The 10,159-nt window shown below is 39.1% G+C and overlaps 1 pseudogene across 1 annotated transcript; it reads right to left on the bottom strand.

Annotated features, from left to right (window-relative positions):
• Positions 1-8,976: 8,976 nt before the first annotated feature.
• On the bottom strand, positions 8,977-9,782 carry LOC308706568 (heat shock cognate 70 kDa protein-like; annotated as a pseudogene). Its single transcript has one exon. The product of its transcript is annotated as a heat shock cognate 70 kDa protein-like (transcript).
• Positions 9,783-10,159: the final 377 nt, after the last annotated feature.

Below are 10,159 nucleotides of genomic sequence, written 5' to 3'. Positions count from 1 at the left end.
TAGGCCAACATTAGGCTATAAACAGAATTTCACATTAGTTTATTCACATTTATTGTTTATGTAAACGCGTTGCTCGTTGGCATATTCACAATTCAATCTAACAAAGTGTGTAAAATGAAACGTTAGCTCAGTTTACCATGGTAAAGTTCGTTACCGCCATGTTGACGACGAGTAAAGCCGGTCGCACACCGGACGCGCAGCTCAGCGCCGCGCAGCGCAGCGCCACGTCTTTTAAATTCGAACACATTATTCTCTATGAGAGTACACACACCGGCGGCGTCTGTCCGCGGCGCCCAGCAACGGCTCAGGACCGTGTTCAAAACCCTGCCGCGCCACACAGCGCCATTTACATAGTTTTATATTAAATTTACATTTATGTGTCTCAAATCGTAGTTAATGTATATACGGACTTAACCCCGTGCTGCAATATACATTTAGTTTTATATTTATTTACAGAAATCAGAAAATTGCTGATGCTAACGGATTTTCAGGTGACAGTTGTCCTAGACGTGGCGCGGCGCGGCGCTGAGCTGCGCGTCCGGTGTGCGACCGGCTTAACGTTAGGCTAACGTTAACGTTATATAGGTTAAACTGGGCACAATCCTGTCAACACACACAGAAGGTTTTTTGTTTTTTTTTTACCTTGCTTGCTGATCTCTCTCTCGGTGAAGTGAATTCCGTCTCTTCCCCGGGCCAGACACGAACGTCGCGATCCAACAAAACACAGACCCCATTACCTACACTGGATGCTCTGACGCGACACGACAAATCCCAGACAGATGCGCCGCGGCCGTTATATTTCTGACGTAGTCCGATACGAGTCCAAGCGCTCGCGCTATTTCTGACAAGGGACAAAGGTTTGCATTTAAAGGTCCGGTCGCTTCAATGTGTCCAATATAGACAGCCTCCGGCTATTAAAGCGTTGTAGACACGCGGTGTAAGGCAAAAATTAGGAAATAAAAAGCACGGTGGAATGTTGCCAGCCAGAGAGGCAGTTACGTCAAATACAGAAGTAAACAGCAAATTTAAAAAATACAGTAAGTCTCTGTATGTGGTGTTAGACGTCACAGAAAATTCCCATGATGCAATGGGAATCACAGTTATTTACTGTAAAGAGAAATAGCAGTATAATACTGGGGGATTTAAAGTAAATAACTGTAGAAATTACAGAAAAGTCTAACAGTGTAGATCCTTCTGTTTTTAAAAAAATGTCGGCCTATCTCTGCCTTACCTTTCATTTCCAAGCTATTGGAGAATAGCAATGGGTAAGCTCTTGTTCTCTTAGATCTTTCAGCAGCTTTTGATACCAATTGACCACCCTTTTATCTAGACTAGTCTTGGGTGGGTCTAAAAGCTTCTGTCCTGGAATGGTTTCAGTCATACCTGTCTGACAGAAAGTCTAATTTATCTAGCTCTATGGCACCTCTGACCTGTGGTCTTCCACAGGGCTCCATTTTGGCTCCTTCTCTATTTTCTCTATACATGCTATTTCTGGGCGCTATTCTAGGGAGTCATGGCGTATCCTTTCATTTTTAAGCGGACGACACTCACATTTATATTCCAATCAAGAGAAACAACCCTGCAGCAATGAATTTTCTTCTGCAATGCTAAGAGGAGGTTAAAACATGGCTAGCCCAAAATTTCCTCTTCCTAAATGAAGACAAGACTGAGGTTATTGTTTTCAGCCCAAATGAAAACTCTGTGTTTATGTCCAGATTTAGAGAGTCTATCGGCTTTTATATCCCCAGGGGTGCGGAACTTAGGTGTTCTTGTTGACCAGCCTTTAAAATTTGACAAACATGTCTCATCCGTAATCAGTTTCAGTTTCTATCAACTTTGTCTATTGTCTAAAATCAAAGGCTTTCTCACTCTGAAAACTCTGGAAATGGATGTTCATGCATTTATTACGTGTCGGCTAGATTACTGTAATTCCTTATATTGCGGTATATCAAGTTTTCAAATTGCTCGTCTTCAGTTAGTCCAAAATGCTGCGGGCCAGACTTCTTCATAAGTGTCACAAATATGATTCTCAAATCTCTACACTGGCTGCCAGTTCAACAGAGAATAGATTTCAAAATTCTACTTTGTTTTTAAATCTCTTCATAACTTAGCTCCTGCCTATCTCTCTGAACTTGTTCATCCCTACACTCCTTCCAGAAGCCTAAGATCCAACGACAAGGCTCTGTTGGTAGTCCCTCGCGATAGACTCAAGCGTTAGAGGAAAGCGTGCATTTTTGGTGGCAGGGCCACACCTCTGGAACACCCGCCTCTTGAGATTAGAACAGCCCTGTCAGCAGAGATACTCGAGATCCAAGTGCAAGTGAATAAGAGTATATTAACAGTGATAATGAATATAAGCAAGGCAAAAAGTCAAAGGTAGCAAGGCAACAGATGCAAATCCTTGAAGCAAGATTATCACCATAGACTTGCAGTAATCCACAATGGATTGAAGAATCCTCACAAGATCAGAATCCAAACTCATGACTGGAACAGTAGCAGGAACTGAAACTGTTACATTTATTTTAATTTCATTTAGAAATGATAAATTGATCATTAATAAAGTATGAAAATACAATTATTAAACAAATTATAGATATGCTTATAAATCAAGAACAAAGCATTTATAAACTGCTTATTAATGTCTATTAATGCTTTATAAATGACAAATTAACTGTTTACTAATGCTTAACTAATTATGAATAGCGTGCAGTTATTATAAAGTGTTACCTAACATCCTAACAACCTTTTTTGCCAGTAAATTCCTGTAAATTCTACAGGGCATTTTTTACAGTGTAGGCAGTTTTGATTTATAAGCTGTTTAATGTTAGTAATCACGTTATTTTACATATGCATATGATAACACATACATATACGCTTGTTTCTGCATCTTCTTCCCATGTTTTGATCAGGAGATTCAGTAGATGTGTCATAGCGCCCCCCACTGTATAACAGTGAAAACACGGAAAGCCAATGTGGCGGGTAAGCGTTTTCTCACAAATGACAGAAATGTATGTCAATGGCGGGGAAAGAGTTAAACTAAAGTCTATTTAATAAATCATTCAATGTGTCCAACCAAAACTTATTTCAAAAGGAAATGTGTGATCACGAGAAAAACAAAAAAAACAAAACTGAGCTTATCAAGCCATTTCATGGGGTCTTTAAAAGACTATAATAGACAATCCCTACAAGTTTTTTGACCAGACGTGTTAGGGGGAGCTTGGCTAAGAATCAGAAGACATTCACCTTTTTAAAAGTCAGTGTAACATCTGATGATTCTGAAATGTAGGAAATGTCTACTGGTAATTTGAGGAATATATTATACAGCCCCATAATAAAGACATGATGGGTAGGTTACAAGAAAGATATAGTATTTGGCAAAGCTGAACCTATTGTTACTTTACATGTCCCTTTAAACGTAATGGCTGCTTTAAATGTTCGCTGTCTGCTTTGACAGATTGACTCAGATGGAGGGTGACAGGCCAAAGTGAAAAAAGACTGATGCAGGGGGAAAGACTTGAGGCTACATTGAACTTTGGGGACAGCGCAGAGTTTCAAATGATAATGGATCGAACTGATGCAATCAAAAGAAGAAGAAAGAAGGGAGATAATACTGAAGAAGAAATAAGACTATAACTTTGTGAAGCATAATCATTAGGAGTGTCAACTATGGAATTAGTAGAGAAAAATACATTCACAATAAGCAGAAGTCTTACTTTCCTTATGGATATAATATTTCACACAGAATGAAAAGAACATACAGCTTTCAGAAAGAAACAGCTCTTAAAATATGGACAAATAGTTGATGAAATATCCATGATTTCAGGATTAAATGTCATTATTTTGTTTTACTCAACCTATTTTACACATTTCATCAAATGAAGGTTATTGCTCTTAAAACGATTAATGCAGCCATTTAACCAGGCTCAATGAGGAATGCTAAATTGTAAATAATAAAAATCAAATAACCATAGCCATTCAATGTTAAGGTGAATAAAATGGCTGATCAATAAATACTACTTTTTCTTTCTTTCTTTTTTATGCCAACATCAAAGGTCACGTGTCCATTTGTAAAAACAATAAATTCACAGATACAAAAAAAAAAAATAGAAAATGTACAGTGTCCTGTCTTTAGTTTACTTAACATCTTTTAGAGTGGCATGGAGGTAAGTAAATAATGACAAAAAGTTCATTTTGGGTGAACTATCCCTTTTAAACTTGTGAGGAGCACACATCACATCCACTCAACATGGCCACTGCACATCCCAATGTTTTAAAAGCCTTGATGATTTTTATCATAAAATCTGTCAGTTTCACCTTCCTCTTGATGTGTTCAGCAATAGAAGAAAATAGTGTCCATGGCTTTGTCCTCTGAGAGAAAGCCAAGCATTTATATGATTGAAGACACTGTTCTTAATTTTTGCAGCTCCCATTAGAGAGACTCCAGGGGGTAGTTTTAATGTATCCGCCTCTCACACGAAAGTGTGGATTCAGTGTTCACTGGACAATTAAGTGATTCTCACATCTAATTTGCCATAACTCAGGATGTACCAAGACCAAGCCTGAGACTGACACTCATTTGAAAGCTTCAATTATTGCAGGCAGAGCGAACATGGAGAATTTCTGAAATCTTGAATACATTTAATATAGATATTATTAAATCTATTTCCCATGATGATTATCTCTTTCATATTTTTATTTTTAAGATATTTGATCAGCACTAACCTTAACCCAGCTTTTATATTGAGTTATTCACCACAGCATTGGTTTATTCACCTGATAGCGTGGCCAACTGTCACCTCTGTGGGGAAGGGATGAGACAAGTGACTGTTTAATGATAAATAAATGTATGATAAATAAATAATTTTATGTTCTTTAGGCCTGGCAGCATTGGCCTGGCAGCTTGGGTTATTTGAACACGTAGTCAAGGCAGGCCCGGCTCCAGATATGAGATGGAAGGTGGGCCAAGTGATGTTCCAGGTGGGCCGGGTGTATTTTTTTTAGTTTTCTTTTTTTTACTATTTAGTAACACTATATATATATATATATATATATATATATATATATATATATATATATATATATATATATATATATATATATATATATATATATATATATATACACACAGTACATTTAGAGAGAGAGAGAGAGAGATTTCCATTTCCTTTAAATCCTCACTTGTCGGGCTTATGCAACTCTGAACAATGCCTGAACTTTTTTTTTTTTTGTATTTTGAGCACCTGCGTTGTTTTTTGCATCTTCACGATGACTTGCTTAATTTAGTCCTAATTAGTAAGTCGCTTTAGACAAAAGCATCTGCTAAATGACAAAATGTAATGTAAATGTAAAAATGTTTAACAGGTTTATTTTTACATTCTCTCTTTTTGCGTTTGTAATATATATATATATATATATATATATATATATATTCTATTATATATATATATTTTTTTTACCCCTTAACAGATCCTGTACAGTATCAATTAAGTAACTTTAGATTTTTAGATTTGATAAAAAGGGATAGGTCGTTTAAAATAACTATTTACATCACTATTTGCAACAGCTTTATTCTCATTTTAGAAAACTGTTACAAACTAAAAATGTTAATTTTATCTGAAATGCTGTTTTTCTTAAGAATTATTCTCACGTCTGTTAATGTAGTATAACATTACAGATTTGTGTCCATTGTTATTTTTTACATTTTTATTTTTACATTCTTATGTAGCCTATATTTAGATTTTTATTTTATTATTATTATTTTTTTACCACATGACAGATCTTGTATCAGTTTAGTAACTTTAGATTTGAGGAAAACGGGGCAGGTCTTGAAAAAGATCTACTTCATCACTAGCCTATAAGTTAAAACATTAGCTTTCTACCCATTTTAGAGAATTCTGTTACAAACTCACCCATGTCCAGTTCGTGTGTTATTGCTTTTTCATGAGCTAAAAATACAAGGTTTTCCTCTCAGAACATGAAATCTGTGCATGTTGTGTTTTATTAGGCTACAGAGTGTGGTAACTCTTGATTACAAATCATAGTGAAGATTCAAACTTCGCAGGGAGTTTGATTGACAGGCGATCTGACCAATCATAATCTGCCATCTGCGTCCGACAAAGCAGTCAGGAGAGTTAGTAGATTAACGTCGGAGGATTTGAAATTTGAAAAACGGAGTTTACTGACGTCTTTCCGTGGTTAAAACAACATTCTTTCTGATGTTCATTTATGTTTATTTAATACTATAAATGAACTAGAAGGAAGAGATGATCGGTTAGGCTCTACAGCGATCTGTCAGACACATTAAAAAGCCACAAAACGGTATTTATTGTTTAAATTGCGTTAAAAAATGACCAAATTTGAAAGTTGAGACTTTGTTTCATATTAAAAGTACCCTGCTCTGTCCTGTCTGTCAGCGCGTTGTCAGTGTCCTCTCTGCTCTGCGATGTTATGTTTCACTGCATAGGAACATGATGCGTGTGTGGCGTGACTCGCTCGCGCGAGAGCAGCGATTGAAGATTGAACAATTTTGTGATTGGCTGTTATGTGGTGTGGGGCCAAGGTGGGCCAAGCTTCTGATTGGGTGGGCCAGGCCCACCCTGGCCCCCCCGTGGAGCCGGGCCTGAGTCAAGGAGTCAGTCTTAGAGGGCCTGATAGACTTCAAGCAAAATCGAACGAAGAAAACGAAGAACGATCGATGTGACGTCATTTCAAACAAAGTCCGGCCAGAGTTTGAAACATCTTGCCAAGAAAACTTGGCTGGTAAACACATTTGAACTACCATTGATCCGTGGCGATTATGTAATAGGTAGGTGTGTGAATGAGACTACACCTTTTTTTTATTTTACTTAAAAAAATATTCTGTTCAGTCAGTCAAGGTCATACATCTGCGAGTAAAAACATTAAAAAACTGGAGAGCTGCTTTATAGTCTAAACTGAAGTTGTAGTTCTATTTGAAAGTGAGACTGACACTTGTTTTTTTGTTTAATATTGTATCAAATGGTTCAACCTGATCTCACAGGAAAATGTTACGAGGAAGCAACTTCGTATGAATTCGTACAATGTGAATCATACAAAAATGTCCGATTGTTAGAACATAATAACCAATAACTTAAACATACTTGTCACTGGGGCGTAAACATATTGTATGAAAATGGACAAATAAGATTCAGCAAAATGTAAAATAGTTACAAATTGCCATGAGATCATATTAGGATGTTCACTAACAGTATATCGCTGCAAATATAGGATTGTTAAACGTTGATGGTACCAGCATTTTTGCAGTACAGAGTACCGGGTATATTTGGTAACCGCTGATAGACACTGCTTTCAAACGCTCTCGTTTGTGTTTACTGCAAAAGAATCTAAAATCCAGCTTAATTTACCCTCTCTGCTTCAATGGCAATTAGCTTGCTTTTCCACAATTTTGGTGTCAAGACTTATTTAAGCACAATTAAAGACTTGTAACAAAACCGCAGCAGTAAAGAACTGCTGTAAGTCAAAGGTTTCTGCAAAAATTACCCATGCAGCTGTAAAGGCATAAGAGCCTGTTCCTTTTAATTGCCTTTCTGACTGAAGTCTCTGTTTCGGAGCAAAAAGAGAAAATTATTTATTTTTACCATGTTCTTGGTTTTTCAGGCAAATGTTGATTAATTCAATTCGCAGACCTAAAAATATAAAGGTTGATGACTTTGTGAGAGGTTGTCAATATGCAAAACCACTTGCGTGTTTGAATATGCGCAAGAAGATTTATAAGGGCATATATAGCCTAGCTTTTTAAAAGTGCATTTATTTAATTTATTCTTTCTGAGAGATTGAGGTTTACAGCAGGTTCAGTTGGAAAATATGCTTGTCAGGTTGAGTCTGAGGGCTCAAAGTGCACTGCACCATCTTACCAAATTGATGTCCCAATTTGATGTCCACCACTGTCCACACAAATTGATGTCCACCACTGTTCTCCCTTTGTCCACACTTAAACTCTTTTTTAAGGATATAGTCATCCTTCTGTGGCTTTGCTGCACAGCATCTTAACATATATCTTAAATATAAAGTTAAAAAAATTGCTCAAACTCTGAAGGCTGTAATGCACTACACCACTTTCAAAATTTGAACAAATTTTGAAACACTAGGCATCATACACTTGCCGACTCTGTAAATGGTACAGAAAAATACTGGATATCATGCACTAAATGTGTCACGAACTGCTCCGAGACTCGAAGGTGGATCCAATAGCAGCTTTATTTGAGGGCAATCCAGAGGCGTAATCCAATGTACAGGCAAGAGTCATACACAGACAGGCAGTCCAAACAAAGAAACAAACAAACAAACAAAACAGGCAGGGACCAGAGGCAAGAGAGTAATCCAGAGAACAGGGCAAGATGTCTAAAACCAAGAGACAAGAAAACCAGGAGAATGCTCAGAAATGCAGTGTAACACTTAAACAAGACTTTGCGGTGAGTGAATGAATGAACATGGTATAAATAGACTGAGACTAACAGGATGATGAGACACAGGTGAATGCAATCAGTGAATGAGGTACAAGTGAATGTGATCAGTGATAAGTGATGATGAGTCCGGGCAATGAGTTATGGCAAATGTAGTATGTGAGTGATAATAGTCTTATGTGGAGTGCCCTCTGGTGGCTCTCAAGGGCACTCCAGCTGGTGACCGTTGCATAGCCCCCCCTTTAAGGAGCGGATTCCAGACGCTCCTAAAACTGTCCAGGAGGGAGGTGGAGCGGAGATGGACCCGGGGGCGGGATGGAGGGCCAGGCCCGTGCAGCGGAAGAGGACCTGAAGGCTCTGGCAGGGTGGAAGGCCAGGGTGGAGCAGGCTGTGCAGGCGACCAGGGCGGAGCAGGCTGTGCAGGCGGCCAGGGCGGAGCAAGACTCTGGATCGGCGGTGGCCATCTTGTCCGGAGACAGTGGCTCGGCAGCGGTCATGATGTCCAAAGACTCTAGATCGGCACACGTGACTTGAACTCTGTGATGAAGTGGTTCACCATGCGGTTGTCAAAGTCTTCTCCACCCAAGTGAGTGTCTCCAGCAGTAGATTTGACCTCAAATATGCCATCCTCAATGGTGAGGATGGACACGTCGAAGGTGCCACCACCAAGATCGAAGATGAGGACATTCCTCTCAGCACCAACCTTTTTGTCCAAACCGTAAGCAATAGCAGCAGCAGTTGGTTCATTGATGATACGCAGAACATTCAAGCCAGAGATGGTTCCAGCATCCTTGGTGGCCTGTCGAGTCGTTGAAGTAAGCAGGCACAGTGACCACAGCATTGGATACAGTCTTTCCCAGGTAGGCTTCTGCAATTTCCTTCATCTTGGTGAGGACCATGGAGGAAATCTCCTCAGGGTAGAAGCTCTTGGTCTCACCCTTGTATTCAACCTGGACCTTGGGACGGGTATTGTCATTGATGACATTAAAAGGCCAGTGCTTCATGTTAGACTGAACAACACCATCGTCGAACCTGCGGCCAATCAGACGCTTGGCATCAAAGACGGTGTTGGTGGGGTTCATAGCAACCTGGTTTTTCGCAGCATCTCCAATCAATCTCTCTGAATCTGTGAATGCTACATACTGTAGTTTGGAGTGGTCCTGTTTCCTTGGTCATTAGCAATGATTTCAACTTTTCCATGTTGGAAGACACCTACACAGGAGTAGGTGGTCCCGAGATCAATATCAACAGCTGGTCCCTTGGACATTGTGTCAAGCTGGAAATAACAGAGATGAGTGAAGATGCCGGTTAGAGAGCTGAAATGGCGACTAACTGCCTCGCCTTGCTTCGGTAAGAGAGCAATCCAGGGAACAGGGCAAGATATCCAAACCAAGAGACAAGAAAACCAGGAGAATGCTCAGAAATGCAGTGTAACACTTAAACAAGACTTCGCGGTGAGTGAATGAATGAACATGGTATAAATAGACTGAGACTAACAGGATGATGAGACACAGGTCAATGCAATCAGTGAATGAGGTACAGGTGAATGTGATCAGTGATAAGTGATGATGAGTCCGGGCAATGAGTTATGGCAAATGTAGTTTGTGAATGATAATAGTCTTATGTGGAGTGCCCTCTGGTGGCTCTCAAGGGCACTCCAGCTGGTGACCGTTACAAAATGACTGAGGATCTTCACACAATGTCATTCCAAACACAAC

This window comes from Scardinius erythrophthalmus, assembly GCF_964197995.2.
Source record: "Scardinius erythrophthalmus genome assembly, chromosome: 18".
Lineage (NCBI taxonomy): Eukaryota > Metazoa > Chordata > Actinopteri > Cypriniformes > Leuciscidae > Scardinius > Scardinius erythrophthalmus.
Note: the sequence above shows the minus strand (reverse complement) of the source record. Positions and strands in the feature narration are given on the sequence as shown.